The sequence below is a fragment of the Misgurnus anguillicaudatus genome, chromosome 14 (genome assembly GCF_027580225.2).
Source record: "Misgurnus anguillicaudatus chromosome 14, ASM2758022v2, whole genome shotgun sequence".
NCBI lineage: Eukaryota > Metazoa > Chordata > Actinopteri > Cypriniformes > Cobitidae > Misgurnus > Misgurnus anguillicaudatus.
The window spans coordinates 16435433-16463245 of record NC_073350.2 but is presented as its reverse complement, the minus strand read 5'-3'; the positions used below and the strand labels follow the sequence as shown (position 1 = coordinate 16463245).

The window sequence follows — 27813 nt, the reverse complement described above, 5'->3', positions numbered from 1 at the left end:
GTGAATAAGAATCAGTTTGTAATGAACTTTAATGAAAGCTCTCGTCTCTTACTCTTCTATTGTCAGAGCGAATGAATGAGATGAACATCACTGAGGCTTTTTCTTATAACAGTGAAAGAGTCTTTTTATTTTACCTCTAATCATTGTAGCTTTGAAGGTCAAGGTCAGTTATGATTTGCAGTATGGGACCACACTGTCTATTTTTCAAATGCCAGGCACTAGAAATATAGATCCATTACCTGCTGTAAATTATTTTATGAATTTCTCCTTATCAAATTTGAACTTCCAAGGACAGACAAAAGGGTTCTCATGGTAGTTTTACCAAAATCATATTATTGGGATTTTGTGGCCACTCTTACTGAGCTATTTGGACTACGTATTTTCTGGCCATTCAACTGTATTTAGACCATTTTTTTTCCCAAATATTTTGAAACAGCCTGAAACTGACGAACAACACTTTGCAAAGGTCAGGCACCTCCTTTCATCAGCCCTTTGTTGAAATAAGCTTTTATTTGAAAGGCTTATATAATCTATTTATAGAAAAAGTGTTGTATTAAGGTCCAAGTCCACAGAGGTCTTATTTCAATGATCGTATCTTAGGACTCTTCTATCACTTTCCTACATTTACAGGAAAAAAGACACATGGTTTATGGGAAGAGAGCATTTTGAGTGTAAGTCACGACACATTAATCTCAGTCACAGAGCTGCCATATGCTTTAGCTGTCTGTTATAGCCTGACTGTACTGTTTCAAGGGTCTACCGAATGAAATAAATATTGCAGATTGCAAGTGTGTGAAGTGTTCCCCTTCTCTCTCTTGCTCTCTGAATCTCAGTGTTGTGTTACAAATATTGATCCCCAGAGCCACTGAGATCGATTTTTCACTCTCAAGCTTCACTTAGCCTGAAGCTGCAATGCCCTTCATGCCAAGGTCACTTCTGATCCTTCGGCTACATATGGAGAAACACAACCCAAGAGATATTATGTGTACGTTATGTCTAATGAGTTATCCTTAATATTTTAAGATATTTAATATTACGTATACAACACCATGTGTGTTTTGGAAGTTTGAAAGTGCTGGATTTATATGGTATGTATCACAATGTCTGTTATTGATTTATTGATTAAAGTATAACGCTCATTGAGCTTTCAACAAACAAAAGACCCAAATAGAAAAATCTTTGCCATCTTATCCCAGAGATAATTATTCTGTCTATAAAGAAATGTGTTTGTTAAACTGCACTTTTTTTGAAAGATGGGAGGAAGCAGTTTAAATGCAATAATCTTTTAACACAAGAAAAGAGGTCATTGTCTCTCCTCTGTGTGGTTTCCTCATGCCCCCACTAAAATCAGACCGTGGACGGACGATAAAATTTTAAGTATGGTGGGTTACTAAACAAAAAGCTTCAACAGTTAGCATGACTCATCATCACATAAAAGACTCCAAGGCTGCATTTACACTGGCACAAAAATCGAATTTAGTGCTTACATTTGACACAAATCGGATGTTTCTGCACGTAGCTAAACACAAAAACATACAGAGATCCGTTTTTTTTCCTATCCGATCTGAGCCACTTCTAAATGTGGATTTTTATCGGATACATATCCGATATCCAGACATCCGAATCCGTCTGAACACACATATCCGATTCAGCTTGATTATGACGTCAGTGTTCCACGACAGATTGCATGCGACTGCACCTGGCTGCAATGTCAGCGCAAAATAAAGAGCATTAAAGCCAAGCATTAGGAAGTTAAGGATCACAACAACCCCAGAATTCAGGACAGAACGACTTGCCCATTTTATGAGCAACTGGAGCTTATTTTGGGCAAACACCTAGCTGCAGACTCTCTGAAGTTCTTGACAGCTGCGAACTGACAACATTAAAAAATTATATTTTAAGTCAGTGGACATTCATTATGAAATAATAGCTTTCAATCTATTGGGGTTTTAGAGTCCTTACAAAGTCTTAAATCAGAGCAGTAAGTCTTAATTTCTTATAATCAAGGCATTAAATGGGTCTTGACGTCAGATCAATATTGGATTTTGATGTCAAAATTTAACGTTGGGTCTTGACATTGGAGCAACATTGGATTTTGACGTTGGATCAACGTTGGGTCTTGACATTGGATCAACATTGGATTTTGACGTTGGATCAACCTTGGGTCTTGACGTTGGATCAACATTGGATTTTGACGTTGGATCAACGTTGGGTCTTGACGTTGGATCAACGTTGGATCTTGACGTCAAAATTTTATGTTGGGTCTTGATGTCGGATCAACATTGGATTTTGACGTCAGATCAACGTTGGGTCTTGACGTCAGATCAACATTGGATTTTGATGTCGGATCAACGTTGGATCTTGACGTCGGATCATTGTTGGATTTTGTCGTCGGATTAATGTTGGATTTTGAAGTTGGATCAACGTTGGGTCTTGACGTTGGATCAACGTTGGATCTTGACGTCAAAATTTTATGTTGGGTCTTGATGTCGGATCAACATTGGATTTTGACGTCAGATCAACGTTGGGTCTTGACGTCAGATCAACATTGGATTTTGATGTCGGATCAACGTTGGATCTTGACGTCGGATCATTGTTGGATTTTGTCGTCGGATTAATGTTGGATTTTGAAGTTGGATCAACGTTGGATCTTGACGTCGAATCAACGTTGGGTCTTAACGTTGGATCAACATTGGATTTTGATGTTGGATCAACAGTGGGTCTTGACGTTAGATCAACGTTGGATCTGGACGTCGGATTATTGTTGAATTTTGACGTCAAAATGTAATGTTGGGTCTTGATGTCGGATCAACATTGGATTTTGACATCGGATAAAATTTGGATCTTGATGTCGGATCAACGTTGGATTTTGTCGTCAGATTATTGTTGGATTTTGACGTTGGATCAACATTGTATCTTGACGTCGGATCAATGTTGTATCTTGACGTCGAATCAACATTGGATTTTGACGTCAAAATTTAACATTGGGTCTTGACGTCAGATCAACGTTGGATTTTGACGTCAAAATTTAACGTTGGGTCTTAACGTTGGATCAACATTGGATTTTGATGTTGGATCAACAGTGGGTCTTGACGTCGGATCAACGTTGGATTTTGACGTCGGAACAACATTGGGCCTTGACATCGGATCAACATCGGATCTTGACGTCGGATCATTGTTGGATTTTGACGTCGGATCAACGTTGGATTTTTACTTCATTTCAATGTTGGATTTTCATGTCAAGCCAAAGTTGGGTCTTGACATCAGGCCAAGGATGGGTCTTGATGTAAGGCGAACTTTGATCAGATGTCAAGCTCCAACAGTGACCTGACATCAAGACACAATGTTGTTCTGATGACAGAGAAAGACAATGTGGATGATGATGATGCCGAAGGTAATCATTAACAATGGCCTTTACTTTAAATAAGTGAGGATGATACAGTATTAACGTAGCTAACACTATACCCAGTTAAGCTAGCATTCTGTCTGGGCGGGTGTTTTATGTAAATGTAAACACAGACATCAGATATGAGGTGTGTCTACAGTATGTGTAAACAGGCAGGACAAAATTGGGTATGGTCAAAAGATCGGATCTGTGGATTAAGACTTGTAGTGTAAATGCAGCCCAAGTGTCTCCAAGAAGTGCTTTACCTGGTATCCACAATCGAGATGATGTGTGAAGCAGAAGCTGAATGCTTGTCAATGCTTTTAAACCATTATGTCTTTTCTAGTTTCATCTTCTTTGAAAAGATTTTGATAACAATAAAACCTTGCATAAAAGGATTTTATGAAAACAGCAGTTTTTTTAAAAAGCTGATTTAAGACTAAATTAGCATTTTGCTTCTCCAATGTAATACAAACAGAAAATCGAATCTAAAGTCTGCACAAAAGAACCTTATTTAAAGGGCACATATGCAATGTTTGGACAAAAATGTGTGTTGGCAGTGTGTGAACACAACCACCCTACAATGAAAAAAATCCACCCACTCCTCCTTTTTTAATTCTCATTAAGCCAAGCAGTCTCATCGGAATAACGTGTTTGTGACATCACACAAAAAAAGCCCTGTCCACGGCCACTGACTGACTCAGACTGTATTCACAGGAATCACATATATTTCTAACTGAATGCACTCATTTGCATTTAAAGGTACACACATGAGCGCTTTTTTGCTCCTACCCAGATAGAGGCATTTTGGACATGCTATAACAAATGATCTGTATGGTATTTTGAGCTGAAACTTCACAGACACATTCTAGGCACGCCTGAGACGTATTTCATCTTGTAAAAATGTGCACAATATATGCCCATCGGTGCAGTGTGTGTGTGCGCTATAGTGACGCGATATCAGACTTTATTCACCACAATGGAAAGCATATTTACACTGTCTAGATCATTTTATCATAGTGCACTATAAGGATAAGTAAGTGTATTAACAACCAGAATACATGGTTGGTTACTGCACTTTTACCACAAAAAACATGGTTACTTTTCGTAAGGGAAGTGTCAATTTCAGGCATGTTTGATTTCATACACTTCAGCATCTAGAGAGGATTTGATAGAAAATTTGATGAAGTGTAATATCCAGTCAGACAGTAGCCTCTTTCACACAGTAATTCTGGTAAATTACCATGAATTTACCAGAATGAATTTACCAGTAAATACAAAAATGAGCTGTTCACACACGCAGTGGCGTTCCGTTATTTTACCAGTAAGACATCATTCACACATCAGTATCAAAATACCGGTAAATTCGTTGAGAAAGCGGAAGTACCTGTAGCACGCGGCGAGCTCAGTGTTGTATTTGTAAACAATCCACGTCGTTCATATCCACGGTCCGTATTTTGTTGTTTTCACATCTGTGGTAAACAGTCGCGAAGTTGCTCATGACCAAAGAACATTGAATGAGACGACGTCAAACCAAAAATGCATTTTTAACAACAGTTCTGTTTGCACTTTAGGCTTCACAGAGGGCGTGCTAAGGACGTCGGCAATTCGGCGGTCAGCTGTTTTTAACAACTTTGGTAAAGAAATGTGGACGTAAACTGCAGGTGTGCTCAACTTTCAAGCAGCATGTGTGTGGAAACGTCAGTAAACACTGCGGGGGTAAACGCGTCATCTGTATCAAAACGCTATGATTGGCCCAAAGCTGTCAGCACGGTCTGACGTCGTCCGTTCTAAATGCCGGTAATCCTATAATTTTCGTTCACACACAGCGCTTACCGGTAAATTACTGGTAATCTTACAACCTGTCTTACTGGTAAATTGGGAGCACAGATTTACCGGAAAGGTTCTGTTCACACATGATCTGTTAACTGCAATTTACCAGTAAATTACCAGTAAAGACTGTATGTGTGAAAGGGACTAGTGAAATTATGAGTTATTCTCTAAATCCCTAAATAGCATCTATAAATGGGACTGTTTGTTTTATTTTGATGGTGCGTGAAACCCAGGCCGTTATACGGTGGCTTTGATTTTATGGCTGTTGTACTCCGAGCAGCTGTTCAGAGGTTCTCTCCCTTGAAATTTTGCAGAAAAGATTAATATTTGTCCTTATAATGGTTAAGCACCTAATTTCTAGGTGTTGTGTTCTGCTTAATCAAACATCTGCCATTTCACTTTTCAACATAAGCCAATGATCTGTTTACAGGTAATATGATCAACCTTTGTATGACAGCAGGGTATAAAAGTTTGTATGAGTAATGTATTTGTGTGTGACTGTAGTGTTTAACTGTGTGTGTGCTCATTAGAAATTTGTGTGTGTGTGTGTGTGTGTGTGTCTTCCCCAAACCTTTGTTCTCGTTTCCACATGATGAGCTCATAAAGTATTCATGCACACACTGTTCTAATTTAGTACTCTACACTCCTGTTACCTACAGTTCAATATCTCATACTCATCCATCTCTGTATTATAAATCTGAATTGTTCTCCTTTCACAACGGCTCTCTTACTCTCCCTCCGCACCTTTTTAAACTGGCCACAAATCTACGTAATTTAAATAATCTCTAAAAAAAGAGCATGCATTTTACACCTGTGTTTATTTGAGAAGTGTGAAACACAGTTTCCTTCACACTTTAAAACAATAAATATTTTTGTTTTACTTTATTTCAACTTGTGTATTAGTTATGTCAACTGTATACTAGTCAAAAAACGTAAAATATTTGGTTCAAATTACTTGTATAACCAATATGATTAAACTTGCATGCAGCATTGCGGTTTTTTACAATGCAGGAAAATTACTTCTCAGGAAGTTGTCTGGTCCTCTGAATTTACAAAATGAATCATCTTCACTTCTTAAAGGGCACATATTTCATTGCTAAAAACAACATTATTTTGTGTATTTGGTGTAATACATTGTGTTCGAGTGGTTTTTGTAGCTCCAGATTTCCCTCTCTTCCTGAAACTCATTGATTGGAAAAACTCTATGTCCCCGATTGGCCAGCTAATCTGTACGTTGTGATTGGCCTGAATACTTCTGACGTCAGCCGGAAATGTGATACTTCCTACCATGTTTGAAAGATTTGCTCACCATGCAATGCTAACAGGATTTATCTTACAGGCCTTGAGTCCGATGCGGGGGATTTATGATAATGTCGGTCTTCTCTAAATCACCAATCCCAGGAAGTAAACAGTTGCCTACAATCCATGTATTTGTTGTAGTCCAAAAAAAAGAGATTACGTTGGAGACAATAACTTGTGTCATCGGTTACTTTGGGGTTTGTACCTTTTGCATATTGCTAACATGTACTAATACACACTTACACACCAAAGGAAATGTAAAAACGTGAATCGGATAATTGGTGCTCTTTAAGAGGTATTTTATGAGGTGGCTAATTCCTATGAATTTGTACAATATTTTTTGTACATTTTAGTATGAACTGCTTTTACGACTGTGCCATTGGGGTTAGGAGTGGGGTTTTATTTGCACTTTATTCCACAATATTTAAAAAAAAATCAGGATTCACATCATACGAATTTATACAAAATTGCCACCATGTGAAATAGGTTCGTTATCTTGTGACATCAAGCAGAGATATTGGATATAACATGATTGAGCATTGCTATTACCAACATGATCTCACAAAGTTCTGTGGTATTGTCACATAATATTTTGCTCATTTTTCTGTGGCCGTACCACGGGCTTTCTTTTCCGTGTCATTGGCACAGATTGGTTACGCAACTGCTTTTTCCTATTTTCAAACCATTGTTGCTTCGCTAATTTTTCTTATTTATTTTTTTATATTTTCTAAATTTTAAACCATTGTCGCCTGGCATTAGGGAAGGTCCGTGGTACGGCCACGGAAAAATGCGGAAATCCGTGACAAGGCCATGGAAAAATACGAAAAATATTCTGTGACTATACTACGGAAATTCTTGAGATCAGGTTGCTATTACTATGTATATGAGACAATGCAGCAATCAATATGGCCGCTCTGGTGAAAGAAGTCCTGCCTTTCTATTAAAAGAACCAATCATCAACTGATAAAGACTGATGATTCTTTGGGGGAGGGGCTCTATTGAGAGTCGCTTGCAAACCTGTGCAAATAATTTCAGCTTCAGAAAAAAAGTTATAAGTTAGAAATATGCTGTTTAATTGTGATTTTAGTCTGCAAGCCGATAGGTCTTTAGCCTTGCATTGCTGAAATAACTGCCCGGAGGCATTGCAAACATTGACGCTTAATTGAGCGACTTGAATCAAGTTGAGTAATTGCTATCTTTGAATCATCATCATCATTCTTTGAATCATCATTCAGATGCATTTACATACGGTTATGTAATTCCAGCCCCATATGACTTTCTTATTTTTATGGAAATTTTGACTTGTACTTCTTGGTATTACTCATTTACTTATCATTGACACTGTAATCTGAGAAGTCACAATAGCAATGGATAAGAAACAGGCTGATACAGTATTTAATTTGGTTTTTACTTAAAATCTTGCTTTGTTTTTTTTACATTGACATCCTCATTCAAGTTTTAAAAGCAGAGCCAGATCAGAGTTTATATTGTGTCATTCTCTTTTACTCATAGCTCCTGAGCTCAATCCGCAAGACTAGAAGCTAGAGATTGTGCCAAATTAAATTCTCCCATCGATTTAAAGAAGAACAGTCTTTTAATAATTAACCCCATGAATCTAACTGCTTCCTCTGGGTGGTCATTAATGGTCCTATGTGTACCAGTAAGTTTCAAATGAAATTAAATAAGCTGAATTTGTTTAGGGTTCTCACCTGCATGTGCTTTGTCCTCCAGCACTGCTGAGCTGAAGGGCTAAATCACCGACATCATTGCATTTACTGCCACTTCTTTTAAGTGCTTGGAGAAAATCCCAATCTAATCTTTCTTTTAAAATTGCAGTCACAATTTTCCTCAGTTGCTTTTTGAAAACTTTCTGTGATGAAGACAAGTTAGACTTTGGAAACAGACCCGATGCAATTTGCACTGAACCATCGGATGCCGTTTGGATAGAGCTCAAGATTAGTACACAGAGACAAACAGTATTACAGTGGAAATACCACACATTCACACAAGCCCTCATAATACACAGCCAAAAAACTCTCTCTTCGTCTCCGTATCCGCCCCTCACTCTAATGGCCCGTACGAAATTGTTTTATAAAAAGCACACATCTCACAGTGACCTGAATTTCAAGCTCTTCTTACTGAGTCATTGCCTGTGCTGTTTGCCACAAAAAGCCATCAGTAGCACTCAAAGGAAGAGGGTTTTCACAGAAGTATCTGACTTATTTATGTAAGCATGCAATGCACGGCCAGGCTGTGTTGGCGAGCCAAGGTCCCTGGCTATAGAGAGAGTGCCCTTAGATAACCTCCATATAGTCACAATTCATTATTCAAACTCACTGAGCACAAAGAGCCTATTCTTACAATCTCTCTCTCTCTCTCTCTCTCTCTCTCTCTCTCTCTCTCTCTCTCTCTCTCTCTCTCTCTTCCTTTGCTCTCTTGTTTTGCTGTTTATCCATCCTCCCCCTTAGTAACAGTTGCTATCTTGTGTATTTGTGCGCAGTACAGATTCTCTCTCTCTCTCTCTCTCTCTCTCTCTCTCTCTCTCTCTCTCTCTCTCTCTCTCTCTCTCTCTCTCTCTATATATATATATATATATATATATATATATATATATATATATATATATATATATATATATATATACTGTATATATAGCTGCTGTGTTGGGCATAATCATTCTAAGTGGCTTCTCTCTGCCAAGTACTATCCATCGCCATTGGCATAAACTTTAGTGTTGTGTAAAATGTAGGAATCAAGCCAAAATATCAACACTGTTTTTTTAAACACTAAATGTCCCAATGCTTACCTATGCCAGGCATAATTCTGACATTAGGAATTGGCTACCTTTTAAGTTACATAAGTTGAATTTTGAATGTAATTGCCCACGCCCCTACAGGATGTTGAGTCAGAATCAGAAGTCAGTGGGTGAATACAATACAGTACATCCTTCATTTTCACTATGCTTTATTTACATATTAATGATTAGAGAAACCTGATGTGAGATACAGCACAGACACACACACACACACACACACACACACACACACACACACACACACACACACACACACACAGGGGCGTCGGACTGGGGGTAAAACCAGTACTGATTACCAGGGCCACAAAGGAAGAGAAGGCCCTTGAAAAGTCTGAAATATATTATGGGGTGGGCCATGGGGGTTCATCAGGACTTATGCATAGGGGCCGCGATCTTGTGCAATGCCCCTGCACACACACACACACACACACACATATTTGCATAGCTACTTAAATATTGACATAATATAGACTTTAATTATTATATAAACCCAAAAAATAATGTCAAATAAAAATGAAGGTTCTATGAAGGGTTCTGCACAGCGACGCTATAAAGAACCATATTTCGCTCTCCAAAGAAGCTTTTAAGTCAAACTTTTTATGTAAAAACTATTTCTTTTCTACCTTTTTAATGGTCTCAAAAACCATTTACCATGATAAATAATCTTTTGTCCAACAGAAAGGTTCTGTGGATGCTAAAGGTTCTTAATGGAACAATGTAGCTAGACAAAGACCTTCATTTTTAAGATTTCACCGAACCTTTATGCATAATCGTTTCTTTGTTATTAAAAGGTTTATTGGAGAACCAAAAAGGATTCTCCTGTGGCCAAGAACCTTTCATGAGCCCTTTATTTTAAAGAGTGTAGCCTAAAGCCCAATTTATGGTCCACGTACCCTGCTAAAAGAAATAATAGACACCATCACAGAAAATCTATTGGTTTATTTGTTTTATTGGGAATTTTATTGGTTCTAATGGAATATGGCCCAAAACACACTCCAGTGTTTTGGTCTTTGTTGGTCTCTAATGGTATGTATTGGTTCTATGTATTGGTTCTAATGGAATATGGCCCAAAACACACTATAGTGTAGTGGTTTTAATGGTAAAAGCTGATGGTTACTATTGGTATTTTAATGGAAACCATTAGAATTTTCTGTAATAGTTTTATTGTTTTTTCAGCAGGGTAGGTTCTACACCGTAGCTACCGTGCAGGCAGTGCATAGCGTGATGCACACCTTGCAATAATGTAACAACACATCTGTTCTACATGGACCTAAAGTGCTGTGATTGGTCCGCTACAATCAGGTAAAAAATTGACGTCGCATTTCTTCATAGGCATTTTCACTTGCGAAGGTAAGAACACAGATAAGCCAAGTTGAGGAGTGATTTAATTGCAACAAAAGTCGCCGTCTATTTACCTCCATTATTGTTGGTCTTCTCAAATCATACACAACAAGCTGCTTCTTCTTCATTTGTGGGTTTACGGGCCAAGCTGCTTCTTCTTTTGCTGTTGCACTGCTACAGTAGGTTACACACGTGGATACTAGCCTGCTAGCAGTCTGCATGTGTAATTTCACATCCATGTGGACGACGACCTACGCACAACTATAATGAGCGCTTATACCTTATCCCCGAAGCAATACTTTTCATTTGTTGAATTTGTAATAATTGCTAATGAATAGAAATGTGAATATAAATAGTTAAAATATGATTCAAATGTCCCCAATGTGGGTTTTGTCAGATTAGTTTCCAAAATATAGCCAAGTTCACACACATTTGCTTTTCTCTTTCACTCCTGTTGCTTACATACTTTTTTTCCTTTTTAAGACATTGTTATTAACCTGTTTTCCTCATGAGGACTGTTGGTTGGTTCTGACCCAGACACACATACAATCTAAATTATCAATACAAAAAAGTAGCCTACTATTATTATGAATATGCTTCTAATTGTATCTAGCTGTGTCCTTTCTGACCCACATAGGCATTAAAGTGTGGAAAAAGGGTTAATGTTTTTTCCGTATATTTACTTACGGCATATTTTGGGCATATTTCTGTCATTGGAAATAACCAGTGATGTGAAGTGAGAAAATTTTAATTTAACTTTAAGCGATGGCATATAAGAGAGAGACTGAGAGAGAGATTGTGCAGGTGTACGGAAAAAAAGCCTGCCAGGAAAAAGTCGGAGTGCGGTTTGGACACGTGCCGCAACTTTGTCACTGCAGCTGTTCTAGCTCAACAGAGAAGGGCTAAAATCGGTGTTAAAAAAACACTCTGTGATTTGTCAAAATGTTTTCATTTTCACAGAATGTGTTATTTCCACCCACTGGTCTCAGAAGATGATACCTTTAGGTAAGTCATGTGCACAGCTATTTACTTCAGCCATAATAACACGGCCATTGACAGTTTGCAAACAACAGAGGTGTAAACAAACCACTTACAGTCTCTAAATATGGTTTACGATTCCTTGTATCACTCACCATTGTATCTAGAATTGTACATTTAAAGTTGAGAGAGGAACAGAACGAAACTTTCCCAACCAATCACAAGTCTGGTCTGTCTAAAAATCACATTTCATTGACACACGTAATACCTAATAACTTAACATTGATGTAGCCCAAGATATTTCCAAAGTCTTCTAGGTGTTTTATTGAAAATGAATCGCAATACAGCAGCAGCACCCTCGTGATGTTTGGTTGTCCCAGCGGACCCGACTAGCGGACGGTTGTTTCGCGGCTATTTGGGTCTAGACAATGGAATGGGTCCTCGGGGGAAAATAAATGCTGACTCACACCATCCTTGTTAGCGTGTATAGGGACACAGGCACGGCTCTAATCTCTCCATCCATCACCCGGTCTGTGATTTCGTAATGACCTCCTTTACCGCCTCTGAACACCCACAGTAGGGCTGTAGATCGGTCTCGCTCTGTGCCATTCCTTCCACACCGATGGCCAGAAACAACATGACTTGCCATAATTAAGTCGTAGACTATTTTCATCAGTCCATTTTTCACAGGTTATTGTGGCAGACCTGAGAGTTGATGATGAAATCTGCAGTCACTGTTTGCCTTATTCTTAACTAGGGAAAGCCCCTGTTTGAGGATATGTGGCGCTGAAGAGACTAAATTGTCGCCGTTTTCACCGAGAGGCTTATGTTGTCAATTGTGTGTGCAGTTATTTTGTCAAAAGTGAGTCATTTTGACACCATAGTGTAATTGCAGAAATAATGACTGTTTCCTGTACTCACTTTTCATCTACCAATTAAAGGCAACTGGGCACTAGTGACAGACTTTGTGCCCTAGGCAAGATAAGACATCAAAGAAAGGATGGTTTATTCATATGGTATATTTCAGACTCAAAAAGTATGTTCTGAATGACTCTTAATATTTTTAAGACGACATCCATAAAGACCCACTAAAGTGCCTTGAAATGTGCAGCTTTGTTATGAAAGTTATGCCTCACACAGACAGTCAACGTTGTAGTCGCTGCTTGTCGCCGTCTCTTTAAATAAGGTCGTTAAGTAGGAGGCATTTCTACATCTGGTTGAAATAAACAAATAAGTACCGTCCACACCAAAAGTCGCATTTGCATAAAGTTTGCGATTTTCGAGGCGATATAGCTAGGAACTATACTCTCATTCTGGTGTAATAATCAAGGACTTTGCTGTCGTAACATGGCTGCACAATCCATTGAATCGCGCTAAGAAAATAACATGTAACATGACTGCAGCAGGCACAGGGATACTACCCACTGCCCGAAAATAGCCCCCTTGGTTACTTTCAATCGCAGGGGCCTATTTTCAGGCACTGCGTAATATCACTACGCCTGCTGCAGCCATGTTACGGCAGCAAAGTCATTGATATCGAAACTCTTTGGTTATTTTTTTGGCGCGATACTAATGGTCTAATCAGATTCAAAGGATTATGCTAAGCTATGCTAAAAGTGCTAGCGCCAGACTCGGAGATCAGCTGAATGTATTCCAAAACAGTAAAATCAAATGTTTAAATCTAGGGGAATCATGGTTTGAATAGTTAGTAACAAATTCTTTAAATATAAAAACAAGTAGTCTGCTGTAATTCAGAAGTGGGCGAAATTATGATAATGTGCATTGAGTCCACGTCAACTCGCTACGGAAGTAAACTGTTGCCTAAAATCCTTGCGTTCATTGTAATCCAAGAAAAGAGATTTCAGTTGGAGTTGATGATTTGCGTCATCCTAGACTTTGGGATTTGTAACTTTGCAAAAGAATTGTAAAATCATGAATTGGAAAATAGGGGCTCTTTAAACCCATCATTGGTTTTGGAGCTTGACAGACACTATAACATGTGATTATGTAAAAAGCTAAGTACAGTTTTTCTAAAATCCTTCTTGTGTGTCCCAAATGCAGCATGGAAACGACGTAATGATGGCAAATAATTACAGAATTGTATTTTTGGATGAGCTGCCCCTTTAATAAAAGGGAATGGCTGCTACATCCACTCATTTCCAGCAACAACATGCCGGCATCTGATGAAAAGTGCTAATGGTTTCTATGGCAACCGTTTATTTTTCCCCATCAATTACAGAATGCTGGTCAAAGCAAAACATTTGAAGGACTGACACTGCATTATTAAAACACATGATTATAGACTGCATTAACATTGCGTATATAGTTTCTGATTATGAATCAGTAAACGTTCAAGTGAATTGCTTGATATCACATGTGTGATGCTCCTGCCCTATCATATCGACAGGGATTATGTAAACATCAATCAGACAGCTGATCTGGACACGGTACTGGTGATTTTAGGGTTTCAAACCATTTCATTCATTTGCTGAATTGAGCGGTTTCTCCACACACATATATCTGCATGATTGAATAAGCAGCCCGCACAGATGGAGTAGCAGTATGTGTTTTAGGAAACCTTGAAACATCTCAGCATTCGTGGCCATGCACCACTCTGTGCCGCACAGCCATTAAGCAGGCTTAGCTGAATGTAGGTGAAAGGGCTTTCTCTCTCGCTCTCTCGCTCCCTCTTCCTAATACAGCTCCCTGCAGAGGAACGTGAGGGGGATGGGAGTTTGTAATGCATTGTGAAGAAAAAAGGGAAGTGAAGATCATGGTGATTTGAGTTCATACTAAAGGCAACGTGACAGGTTTGTCTGTGCAAGGTGAGTCATATTGCACGACCCATGTGTGCACCCAAAAATGAAATCACTCTTTTAGGAATTCCCAGACATAAAAACAGGAAAAGAAAGTAAATTTCCAGGGTTGCATATTATCATTAATGCCATTCTGGCATTTCATGAAAGGAAAAAGATCTTGCCGAATGAGGAAAAGGTTTTTTGCGTTATCCAGGAGATTTTCGATTGAAATCTTTGTAGCACCTGCAATAATCTACCCTTGGGCTGTGTAAGCTAAAGGAATCCTGGATTGCCTTAGGGTTCAACAGCAATGTAATCAAAAATATGTATAATGTATCATGACATTTCAATCAAAGATGTTTTTCTATGATGAAAATTATGACATCATAATGCAAACACTATGCAGGATTAATGACTGTACTCCTGTAAGTCCTGAAGTGCTGGAAGTGCTGAGTTTATTATACTTTTCTTTTCCAAACTCTGATGTGATTTTATACAATATGAGAATCGATACTGAATCAACTCGCTACAGCTTTTCAGACGTTTTCAACCAATCTCAATACATGTGTCTGAACATTAGGTTATATAAGTTTACAACATTATCCTTGTGTATCAGACCTTCTGTCGTAACACTATCAGTGCAAATGCAGGCAATTTATTATCAGTTTAACTTTTACCAGATGCCTAGTCAGGCTTAGTAAAAGATAGGACTAGTCCTTAGTAGGGTTGTCATGATTTCGATTTTAAGTGGAAATCGATCGAAATTAAGTCACAAACTCGAACTTCAAATTAAAAAATGGAATCGTCGATGCTACCACGCCCCCATGTCACCTCCGGTCGGCATGCCATGCGGGAAAAAAACCAGCCCAGTCTCACGAAATTTCATTATATAGTCACATATTTTTTTTATTCTTTTTCCGTGCTATTATCACGAAATTTCGTGTTTTCGTGATCGTATAACGAATTCCTGTTTTCGTGTGATTATCACGTATTGGTTACTCGACTGTTTTGTCCTATTTTCTTACCATTGTCGCTTCGGTTGAGGGTTAGATTTACATAAAATGACATCCCTAACCAAACCCAACTCTAACCCTTACGCCAGGCGACATATAAAAAAAATAAATCAGAAAAAATAGTATAGATCAATATATAAAGTGACATTCTAATGCAAGCACCAAATCTAACCCTAAACCGAAGCGACAATGGTTTAAAAATAGGACAAAACAGTCGAGTTACCAATACGTGATTATCACACGAAAACAGGAATTCGTTATACGATCACGAAAAAACACGAAATTTCGCGATAATAGCACGAGAAAAAAATAAAAAAAATACGTGACTATGTGAGTGCTGCGAGTCAACCTCCTCTAACTTAGCTAGCTACAGCCAGTTAAAAGATAGCATGGCAGATGCAGGAGACTCCACGCGAGCTGCTCTTTATATGGGAAACAAACAAAAAAACAGCAAGCGTCTACCGCCTTCAATTCAATTCAATTTTATTTATATAGCGCTTTTCAAATTTGTTAATTGTTGCAAAGCAGCTTTACATGAGAAGATGTAGAGGAGAACACAGAAAATCAATACATAATATAAGAAGTAGAATATAGCGGCTAAGGTTAAACCGTACAAGCGAGCGTATTAATAATGTAACGTATAGAGTAAAGTGCTAAGTTAAGCCAAAGTTGGCTGACTCTCCCAAGGACGAAAAAAACCCCTAGGAGAAAACCCAATGGGAAAAACTGAACTCAGCTGAACTCAATCAGAGCACGCGTGCATGCACACCGAAGCGGTGTCTGTGACAGTACCGATCGTTTCTCTGAACTGAGATTGGTTTAAGTTTCACAACAACTTATTTCAGATGCTTAAGAGTTTTGAAAACAGCATTCAAACATGACTTATTGGGGTATAGTCTCACAAGCTCGTCTGATGGTAATAAAAGCGTGTTTTTAAGGTGCAAAATGACAGGAATGTTCATCTGACAGGAAGTTTCGTTTTATCAGGTATGTGCGTGAACCATATTTTTCCACTGGCAGCACGACTAACATGGCAGGCCAGATATTATATTTCATAAAAGCATTTTTTTGTGCTTAAATTTTTTTTTAAAATCGAGAATCGAATCGTGACCTTAGAATCGAAAATGTAATCGAATCGAGGATTTGGAGAACCGTGACACCCCTAGTCCTTAGTTAAATCAAGCTATTTAGGCATCTTTTATAAACATGTCTTAGAAAAAGACGTTATTGGTCATGGCCCTTACGAATATTAACCATGGTTTTGCCAATAGTAATCAATACACCCCAAAATACTACACTTTTACCACAAAAACACATGGTTAATTTTCGTAAGGAGAGACAAATGAATGCCATTGACATATTTTAAGGGTGCAATGTGGGACTTTTAAAAGGATTTCTTGACAGAAATGCAATATAATATACATAACTATATTATCAGTAGTGTATAAAGACCTTACATAATGAACTGTTATGTTTTTATTACCTTAAAATTAGCCATTTTTATCTACATACACCAAGGGTCTCCTTACATGGAAGTCTGCATCATGTTTCTACAGTAGCCCTAAATGGACAAACTCTTCTACAAAGTGTGTTTCATCCCTACGTTGTCTCGTCTACACAACGACATGTCCTGTGACAGCTACCGTAGCTTCTCTTTGCGTTTCGAAAATGAGATTGGTTGCAATTCTCAATGCAAAATGTCACTTAAAAACCCACACTGGACCTCTAAGATCTATCAGTGCCAAGTTATTTCCAGTTTAGACAGCTCAAATGTGTGTTTTGGTCTAGGGCTAGCTTAAAGTCTTGTCATGTTAAAAAACATTCCTCTATCCCATAATTCCCCATACTTTTAAACTTTCACTTTTTCGTTCTGCTTCCTACAGCCGCTGACAGCGTTGGGTGCCATTTGTTCGGTGGGATTAAATCAGTTTGGCCCTTTCACATAGATCAAATCATTCATTATTGCCAGACACTGACGGCACGTTTCAACAGGAACCAGTCTGAGAAGGCATGAAATTAGCTGGCTTCAATAAAGCGCACTAGTTCGCAGCTTTTAATTTCGCTGTGTTTTTGTCCATAAATGCTTTTGTTTAGTTGGCCCCTTTTCGATTGTTATTGTTGCATGTTGGGATTTCATTAGCATGTTTAGTTTTCTTTCTCCAGTTTTGAGTGACATTTGGAAATGAACGTGAAATGGTTTCTGTTCTCATAGAACTTTACTGTGCCCTTGATTTTCATGAGAATGACTCATTTCATTTAGCATGAGCTCTGCCACTGTTGCTAAGGAAACGTTGGCTCTGGTTTTGATTGGCTGAGCTGTATCCAGGCAGTGATATGGTTCATGAGCATCATCATTACTGCTCTTAACCACAATCTGCCATGAGTGAAAAGCAGGATAGTGAGTCAAGCTCCTTTGATGTTTTCAATAAGATGTTATTTTCCAACTGTTTATGAGGCTAGTATGGATGTGTACATGATACGATGGATGTGTAAAGAAGGAGTGTGTGTAATAATTCAATTTAATGTGTAACATAATAATATAACAAGACAATAATTAGATAACAAGACACAAAATATAGATTACAGTATAATATCAACTCTCTCAATAAAGATCTAATTTCTGTGTTCATACTGTAGCAAAACCAAAATACGCTCTCTACTACAACCAAAATCTATGCATTTGTGATTTAAAACAAGATAATGATGTGAATTTTCAGTATTGATATTATTTTTGCTCTGAAGAACTCAAAGACATGAGATCTGAGAAGAACTGTTAAAGGTTTTGCTTATAGACCTCACACACACACACCATTATAAAAGTATAGAAATAATTGCCTAAAAGATTTCGCCCAACAACTGAAAATTGGTATGCTGGTCTCTTTTATCATAACATACAAAGAGAATTTTCTAAAAAGCACCACAAAACGAAAAGACAAGCCAAGCATTTTGTCAAAAATAATCTAAGCCTCAAATTTTACGTCCACAGACCATTGACTAAACATTTGATGTGTACGGCACACTTATCTGGAAACACTTCAGCAACTTCAAAGTTGTCCTCTGATTGGTTGAATTATACAGGATTTCCAGAAGACATGTGTGCCGTGTTCTTTAATGGTAAAATTAAAACATTTACATGATGAGTAATGATGGTAGTGATATTTCTTTTGCGTGAAGTAAACATAACAAATGATCCAACCGTAAAGATATCACTTATTACCCTTGTTTTGGTTTAATTTTAACACCACACTTGAGTCCCTGTGTCCTGATTTAGCCTTCGTCTGTCAGTGCCTGGTAATAATGTTTTAGACAAAGTGAAGAGCACCCTCATATCCAGCCTGATCTCAATGCTGCAGATGCACAGCTCTGTGCTTCCTCGTGTTCTGCCGAAGGTCTCGTCCTAGATTTTAGTTTTAAAGAGATGTTGAAACCCATCTGGGACTGACAGTAAACCCACGCTTTCTGTGGGCTGTTGCTGTGCATATTTATGTTTCATTTATGCCTGAGTATCACAATGAGTCATGGGGGCAGAATGCAAATATGTGGTATAGTAGCCCACACGATCAGTCCTGTTATAGAGAAAGGTTCAGGATACAGTACTTCATATTCCAGACGTGTACAATTTATGGGTTTTTTCCACGATCTGTTTCCATTCCCTTCTAAGTGGATCTGACAGAATGGTAATTTTAATATTATGCGTAAATGTTATACGCACAATGTTAAGTACAAACTATTTCTTTTTTCTGGCAAAAGTCATGTGCAATTCTAGACCCCATTAATGGGGGCTTTAGTCCACTCTGCTATCCTGATAATTGTGATTTGTAAGATTTCTTCATGTTTACTGTAAACAGCTGTGAAAGAACAGTAAGGTTGGTTATCATTACCAGTTGGTAAACGTTAGGATGGGTTTGTTTATTAGTTAATGCATTAGCCTACATGAATTAACAATTGAGCATTTATTTATCTCATCTAATTTCAGCATTTATTAATAAGTTTTAAAATCAAAAGTTGTATCAGAATTATGTAAGGGATAAAGCTTTGCGTTGGGTCCTGATTACACCGTCAAGGCTTATTTCGCAATAACAGCCTGCTGCTTGTACATTATCCCACTTATTGTGCGGCTATAAGCATTAAATATTGATTTAAAACTTTGTTTGCAAATTTTTAACGAATACAGACCTACTGTGAAGAAAATCTGTTTACTTTTAGTTTTGAGATAAGACGTTCAAATGTCACGAGCACACTATTTGGTTTAATCATTTGAAAATATAATGTCATATATGTTATTAAAGGGACACTCCATTTTTTTAAAAATATGCTCATTTTCCAGCTCCTCTAGAGTTAAACATTTGACTTTTACAGTTTTGGAATCCATTCAGCCGATCACCGGGTCTGGCGGTACCATTTTTAGCATAGCTTAGCATAATCCATTGAATCTGATTAGACCATTAGCATCGCACAAAAAAATAACCAAAGCGTTTCGATTTAAAACTTGACTCCTCAGTAGTTACATCATGTACTAGAAAAAAATAAAAATCGTGTAGAAAATTTAAAGTTTATTACGCCAGAATGAGAGTATAGTTCCTAGCCATATCTGCCTAGAAAATCGCAACTTTTAATTTCTATCGGTCTTAGTACACGATGTAATTACAAAAGAGTCACGTTTTAAATAGGAAAAATATAAAAACTCTTATTTTTGAGGGCGATGCTAATGGTGATCGACCTGGAGATCGGCTGAATGGATTCTAAAACGGTAAAAATCAAATGTTTAACTCTATGGGAGCTGGAAAATGAGCATATTTAAAAAAAAGTGGAATGTCCCTTTAAAAGACATGTTTATATTTCATTTTGTGTAATATTAAACTGTATCTGTCAAAATGAATTGCAGCATCCGGGTTATCGTTTGTTATAGTTTTAAGTGGTTGGCATCTAAAAAGAACGAACCTTGGTCGCGACTGGCCAATCAGAATCAAGCATTTTAAAGAACTGTGTAATAATCTGCGATAACAACCGGCAGTCTGTATGTATTCAGATTATTACACAGCTATTTGCAACACGAGTAAATATAAAGTCGAATCTAAGTAGACGTAAGTTCATACAAGAAGAACATCCATTTAGCTTAATCATTTGTTAATAAAATCTCATATATGTTATTTATTCTGCATATTTATATTGAATTTATATGAAAGTACTTAATTGCAGGATGACTCGCAGTTCCAATTCCCGGTTAAGGCTGTGATGGTTTATAATAAATGCTGAAAAATTATGGTTGCGTCTGAAAACCCAAAATTGCTGCTTTCTGTGGCAGCTTTCCAAGGCAGGAAGGCATCAAGGCATGTCCGAATTCAATGATAAGTTTACTTCCTGACTCCTGAGATCTTTGCCGTTTCTCAATGTCAAGGAAGGATTCTCGGAAGCCAGAATTTCGAGGATTGGACGTCATCGACGTCCGTCAGGATTGTTCCAATGTCGAGGATCCTCGGAATTTCAGCCAAGGACTAAGTCCTTCATTCGAGGAATATCCCATATACAGGAAAGGATGCATATGTGTATCCTTCGTGCTCTTCGCGCGCTGAAATCACCCACAATCCTATGTGCGCAGCGCCGAAAGCACACCTTTCGTTGATGCAATGACGTGCACTTGCAAGCCTGTTCCATTTACGTGTTCTCCCAATGCTTAAGAGGAGCCTTGCCTAGCCTCTGAAGGAAGTGACTTGTAAGGACTAGTCCTGCCAAGGAAGTATCCTTGACATTGTGAAACGGCCCTTGACCCACAATTCTATGCGTGTGCGCATGGGGAATGTGATTGGTCGAGCCAAATGGTGGCCGAGAAAGCGGCTGGAGCACAAATTTAGTGTAAATAAATGTATATTTTCATTTCAATATTAATAGTAAAAACAAAACATTATGCTTCACTGCTTTGGTGCTCTACTAATAGGCCTTTGGGGGTACGAAAAACAAAAAAGTAAGAAAAACACAGCTCTAGACCAGCACATGTCCTGCTTAGATAAGCAGCTAAGCTCCCAAGTGACTAAAATCCTACAATTACCACAAAAAGTGGTTTGGACATGGAAAATGTTTCATTGCGCTTAACTGCAGATGATTTTAAAGTGGAAACATCTCTAAAAAGAGAAATCTTAAAAAGAAAGAAGAGTGAAAACAGAAAGTGTTGCATGTATTGATTGGTTTAATCTCTAAATCTAATTCCACAGAAGTGATGAGACCCATCAGGAATCGATTCCTCACACTGGGCTTTCAGACGGAAGCTGTCAGCGGGCGGCTCAGCAACCCATGACAGGAAGTGAAAGAAGGTGACGTCCCTGTGGATATCTGCCATCTCTTTTCATTGTGTGTGTGTGTCAGACTTGTTCACAATCTCAAGGTCAAGGATGAGAGGATAGTGTGTGTTTGTGTCCTTCCCCCACTGGTGAGTCAGCCTTCATTACACACATACACACACACAAAACCACACATGCACGCTTCCAGCAGGGTGACAATGCTATGTGTCGGTTTGCCAGAGCACTTAGCGTGATGAGCTTGGCTAAACTGTCGTGTGAGCGTGCCCAGAAACCCGACAGGATATGTACAGGGAAATTCAGCCTGTCTCAGCACAGCACCCCAGATCCTCAAACCCCCCAACCCATTGCGGCGAATTCTTCTCACTTTTTAACATTTCTGTCACGTTTTCTTTTGCCTTTGAATCTCATTTACACTTTCACTGTCATTTCACACTAAGACATTTTCTGTCCTATTTTCTTTTTCTCCACGAGACGCCTCACCGGTAGAGCGAAAATAAGCTTTGCTCACTGATCCTCATTAGATTTCACCTCAAAATATTTTGATTTTGAGCGCCTGCCCTCATCTGATTAGCCACAGTTCTGGGTTCCAACCTTTTGACTGTACAAACAGATATTTTAGACTTATTTTTTCAGCGGCATAACTGGACAATGCGAGTTGTTTTCACTGTCAGACTTGATAGACGTTTGGGCCGTAAAGCAGGAAAATAGGTCTGATAAGTCTGCATTCTTTTTTCTGCAGACAATACTCCCATTGAAGCATGCCAGTAAAGATCCCTATCATACATGGTTACTCAGAAAACAGAGGTTAGTTTGACTAAAGGAAATGAGTGGGGAAGAGCTAGTCAATGGTTAATGTTAAAATGTGTGGGCGGGAGCAGATTCAACACTTTTGTGTACAGTACTGGGTTCAAAAACACGCATAACGTCCTGTTACGACATGCAATCCAGTTTCCCTAGAAACTACATACCACCTTGTATAGCGTTTTTTGTCTTTTGAGTATGTTAGCCATAAGGATATCTGTAAACTACTGTGGTCCAAAACATTGACAAAATTCTCATAAAGAATATATAAGAAGTCTCTCGCTTCCACCAGTACGGATCAATGATTTTGATTTTTATAACATCATTCTGCACTTCAGCTTCCAGGCTGCGGGGTAACTAAATGCTATTGGGAGAGGCTGCTCAATAAGTCCAGCCCTAACTCCCATGTTTCAGTGGGATTTCTGTCAACGCATTGAACAAAGCTTTGGATTATAATGCCCACTTCTTAAAGGAAATGTTGTTTAAAGGAACATGCCAATTTTTTGGGACTTTAGCTTATTCATTGCATCCCCCAGAGTTAGATAAGTCCATACATACCCTTTTCATCTCCGTGGGTGCCGTAACTCTGTCTGACGCACCCACCACTAGCCTAGCTTAGCACAAAGACTGGAAGTAAATGGCTCCAGCTAGCATTTGCTCCCAATAAGTGACAAAATAATGCCAACATTTTCCTATTTATATGTTGTGATTTGTATAGTCACAGCGTGTACAAATAACAAGGTGATATGAGACACAGCCATCTTTTAACCATTTACATACTGGGAACTATATTCTCAGAAAGTGAAGCACTGCTACATGGGCAGTGTGATCAACCTGATCTCACAAAATGTGTGAAATAGTCACGCTTTTCTTTTCTGTGAAACTTTCACGTATTGGTTACTTAACTGTTTTCCCTACTTTTAAACAATTGTCGCTTCGGTTTGGGGTTAGATTTGCTGTTTGCGTTAGGATGTCACCTAAAGTATTGGTTTATAAAAAAAAATTGTATGCTTTTTAAACCATTGTCGCCTGACGTTAGGGTTAGAGTTGGGATTGGGTAAGGATGTCATTTTATGTAACAGAAAGTTTTTCTAACCCCAAACCGAAGCGATAATTGTTTAAAAGTAGGGAAAACAGTTAAGTAACCAATACGAGAAACGGATGCTAAGTCTATGCTAACTCAATACGTAACAGAAAAGAAAGTCGTGGCAGGAGCACGTAAAATGATGGAAAAACGTGACAATGTCATGCAAAACTGAGCAAAATAATGCGTGACTATTTTGAGAAAACGCTTCCCTGCCAATGACGACTGACGAGTATATCCTTGTTATAGTTTTAAGTGGTTGGCACCTAAAAAGAACGAACCTTGGTCGCGACTGGCCAATCAGAATCAAGCATTTTAGAGAACTGTGTAATAATCTGCGATAACAACCGGCTGTCTGTATGTTATTCAGATTATTACACAGCTATTTGCAACACGAGTAAATATAAAGTCGACGTCTAAGTAGACGTAAGTTCATACAAGAAGAACATCCATTTAGTTTAATCATTTGTTAATAAAATCTCATATATGTTATTTATTCTGCATATTTATATTGAATTTATATGAAAGTACTTAATTGCAGGATGACTCGCAGTTCCAATTCCCGGTTAAGGCTGTGATGGTTTATAATAACTATGGGTGCGTCTGAAAACTCTAAATTGCTGCCTTCTGTGGCAGCTTTCCAAGGCAGGAAGGCATCAAGGCATGTCAGAATTCAATGTTAGGTTTACTTCCTGACTCCTGAGATCTTTGCCGTTTCTCAATGTCAAGGAAGGATCCTCGGAAGCCAGAATTTCGAGGATGCTACGTCATCGACTGTTCCAATGTCTAGGATCCTCGGAATTTCAGCCAAGGACTGAGTCCTTCATTCGAGAAATATTCCATATACAGGAAAGGATGCATATGTGTATCCTTCGCGCTCTTTGCGCGCTGAAATCACCCACAATCCTATGCGCGCAGTCCCGAAAACACACCTTTCATTGACGCAATGACGTGCACTTGCTAGCCTGTTCCATTTACGTGTTCTTTGTTTTTTTGCTTGTTATATAAATAAACTACGTTTGAAGTACTTTGTTGTTATTTATTCTAAGCGTAGTTTAACGGAAGTTCATGCGGACTGCGACAGCCGCTTGTTTATGTTGTTACTGCTGAAACGGTCTATAACTTCAGCTCTTTCCACACCATTGACGGTTAACTCATCAATTAAGAGAAATCCCTTTCCTGCCAATGAAGAGTATTTCCGGCAATCCTTAAAACCGCTCTTCCGCAACTTATAAAACCCAAAAGATGGATTTACGTGCGCACACGAAGGATTCACGTGCTCACGCGAAACTAAACACGTTAGTTTCACGTGCCCACCCAATATTTTCATGAGCGCATGCGGTAGTTTCACGTGCGCATTCGGTAGTTTAATGTGCGCATGCGATAGTTTCACGTGCGCACGCAAAACTAAACTTTATTTTTATTTTTGCTCCATGTCCCCTTAGAGGCTCCGTAGATCTCTATCAAAAGTCCTTCACAAAAATTTTATTATCTTAGCTTTTTGCTCAAAATTTTGTGTTTTTAAAGAAACCTACCCATATTTAAGAGGTGATAAAAGAACTAATAAAGGTAGGACGAAACTTTGTTTTTTGTTTGAAAGCAGAGGGTCTGTTCTTTCATTTGAAATATTGTATATTTATACATTTAAAGAAGAACATTTTCTGGAAGGCATTAAACTTTTGTGAAAATCATGAAAATGCTGGCGCTGGCTGGCAACTTTTTTAAAACCCTGGCGGGGAAAGAGTTAATTAATACATAAAACCAAACACCTTTGAATCACTGTTGACTTTGCTTACATGATGGAATATCATACATCTCACAGGATATTTTGACAAGATATTGGCTAGAAGTGGGTTACACATAACTATATCGGGTCTGTAATTAAGCTAGATGGTGAAATTGCTTGCTGAAATCCAGAAGTGTAGTGTATTTGAATCCACCATCACCATTTCATTTGCTTTTAAGGCTTGCATATGCATTTACTATATATGTGCAAGACCGGGAATTATGCAGTGCAAATTGTGTTTAGTACCGATTTCTTGGGCCTGTTTGCATCATTGCTAGATTTGCATAATGCCTTTAGTGATTTGGTGCTAAAACAGCACAGAGCGTACAGTATTCTGAAAAACAGCTGGATTCAATTTGAATTTAAATAAGCAGGAATATTTTGGAATATTTTGACTTGAAGTCTTGACATTCAACCTCTTTGAAGCCATTCAAGCATCTCATAATCTCCAGCCAAGATTATGACCTGGCCCGCAGTGCCTCTTCAAGCTCCACAGCATCACTGACTTCCATTGACCTGCTGTAGCTGAAGATCAGCATCCATTAACATTTGACAAAACAATGAAAACTTGAGGGAGTAATGTTCACTTATGCATATGGAAATTATTTCGAGTGAACGTTGTAATCAGCTCATGCAAAACTGCATGGCAACAGAATTATTGACAAAGGCGAACAAAAAGTTCATTAACCAAACATGAAATGCAAATAGCGTTTTAGAGCCAGTGTAGCTGGTTGCTGTAAGGCATGAGTAGCTTTCTGAAAAAGTTTAGTCCAAGCAAATTGAAGAAATCGGTGAAACGAAAAACTGCTGATTTTTTTAACATAAAAGCCAAAACGGTTAATTGGTTTCTGTTCGTAAACAGCATGCCTTGTTTATATTTCCGTCAGAAAAATATTCGCTAAGTACCTTTTCCAGTAAGTCTATGCTAACCCAAAGCTTTGTCGCTAATAGATTAAATTTCCCGAGCCAGCTATCAGTCACTCACTCGGTTTATTTCCAGGACGAGTCTCTCCGTACAGAGAGATAGGGCTGAAACCCACCAAGGAGACTAACAAAAAAGTCGACACATAAAGAGAAAAACTCTGTGTTTTGCCAGGTTGGTTCCTAGCAGACGCACTGTTTCATCTCTTTTTTTTCCCCTTTTGGAACTACGGGAGGAATTTGGGTCAGTGAGAAGCCTGCTGTACTTTAAGATGGAGGTTCCCCCGCCTTCCCTCCACCCGCGGCTTTAAAATATAGATGATGTATTACCGCTGTGAGCTCCCAGAGGCTGCCAAGCATAGCGCTTGCATGGGGGAAGGGAGGCGAAGATGCCTCCTCGTGCTTTGAAGCTCAGCTCTGTGTATTCACCGTTCGTCTTACTGATATACGGCTAAATGAGACGGTGTAAAAATGGCAACTAAATGAAGTCAGGCCCTTAGAGTCGTAGTTTGACATGAATGTTGTGGTTTGGTTGCTTAAACAAAGAAATACATTTTTTTATTGGAACTCGAAAGCCACTGTTTACATTTTTCGGGGAGTCGAGCAGATGAATTACCTATATCTGCATATTAAGATGGAATTTAAATGCATCAAATTTAACATCTGGAAGCTTAAATAAATCTAGGCAGCTGCTTTCTGTAAATCATTTGAGTACATTTTGCAATGTGAACATGTTGAATCGATTACAGTAAGTTAAAAACTGAGACATGAAACTGCTAAATGAAGGTAAATGTCAACGCTATCTCATGGCGATTCGTAGGGATGCGTGATAATTTGCATGTGATGTCATTGCGCATCTCGTCAGTGAAGTTGGTTCCGTGATTAGAAGTAAATCAGCATCACCTGCTTTCAGATGGAGCGGCATTTACTACACAAAGCTGTAATTCACTGACAATTTCGCATTAATTATCGCAGATGTATCACCTGCGACATGGCCCAGCTTGTCAGTAAACTACAGCTTTGTGTAGTAAATGAATCTGAATAGCAGGTGATGGCGATTTACTACTAATCAAGGAACCGGCTTTACTGATGAGATATGCATGATATCTCTGCAAGCATGTGAAAAAATAGCTCGTTGAAATTTGGCTCCCCTTATGATGTCAGAAGGGGATAATACTGCCCCTTAATCTGCACTATCCAACCACGGCACTGCCATTTAGTGCAGAAAGAGAGCGAGAGAAAACAATTTAACTGAACATTTCAGTTTTAATTTAGTTTGCATTTTATCAGCTCATTTGCATTTTAAAGGACACACCCCAAAATGGCACATTGCCTACAAAGTGGCAATCTAAGCATGCTATAATGAATTATCTATATGGTATTTTTAGCTAAAACTTCACATTTGTACTCTGTGGACACCAAAAATGTATTTAACATCTTAAAAGAGTCTTGTGACGTCCCCT

General features: G+C 38.4%; 1 long non-coding RNA gene across 9 annotated transcripts in view; it reads left to right on the top strand.

Moving 5' to 3' along the window:
* LOC129427520 (uncharacterized) overlaps window positions 1-27813 on the top strand; it is a 93184-nt gene that overhangs the window by 43946 nt on the left and 21425 nt on the right. For 4 of the 9 annotated variants that reach the window (XR_012373186.1, XR_012373187.1, XR_012373191.1 and 1 more), the window contains one exon: window positions 21672-21770. This is a non-coding gene — a long non-coding RNA (uncharacterized lncRNA). Of the gene's footprint in view, window positions 1-21671; window positions 21887-22497; window positions 22563-27813 lie in introns of all 9 variants that reach the window. The other 5 variants (XR_012373192.1, XR_012373193.1, XR_012373188.1 and 2 more) reach the window with 3 other exon arrangements.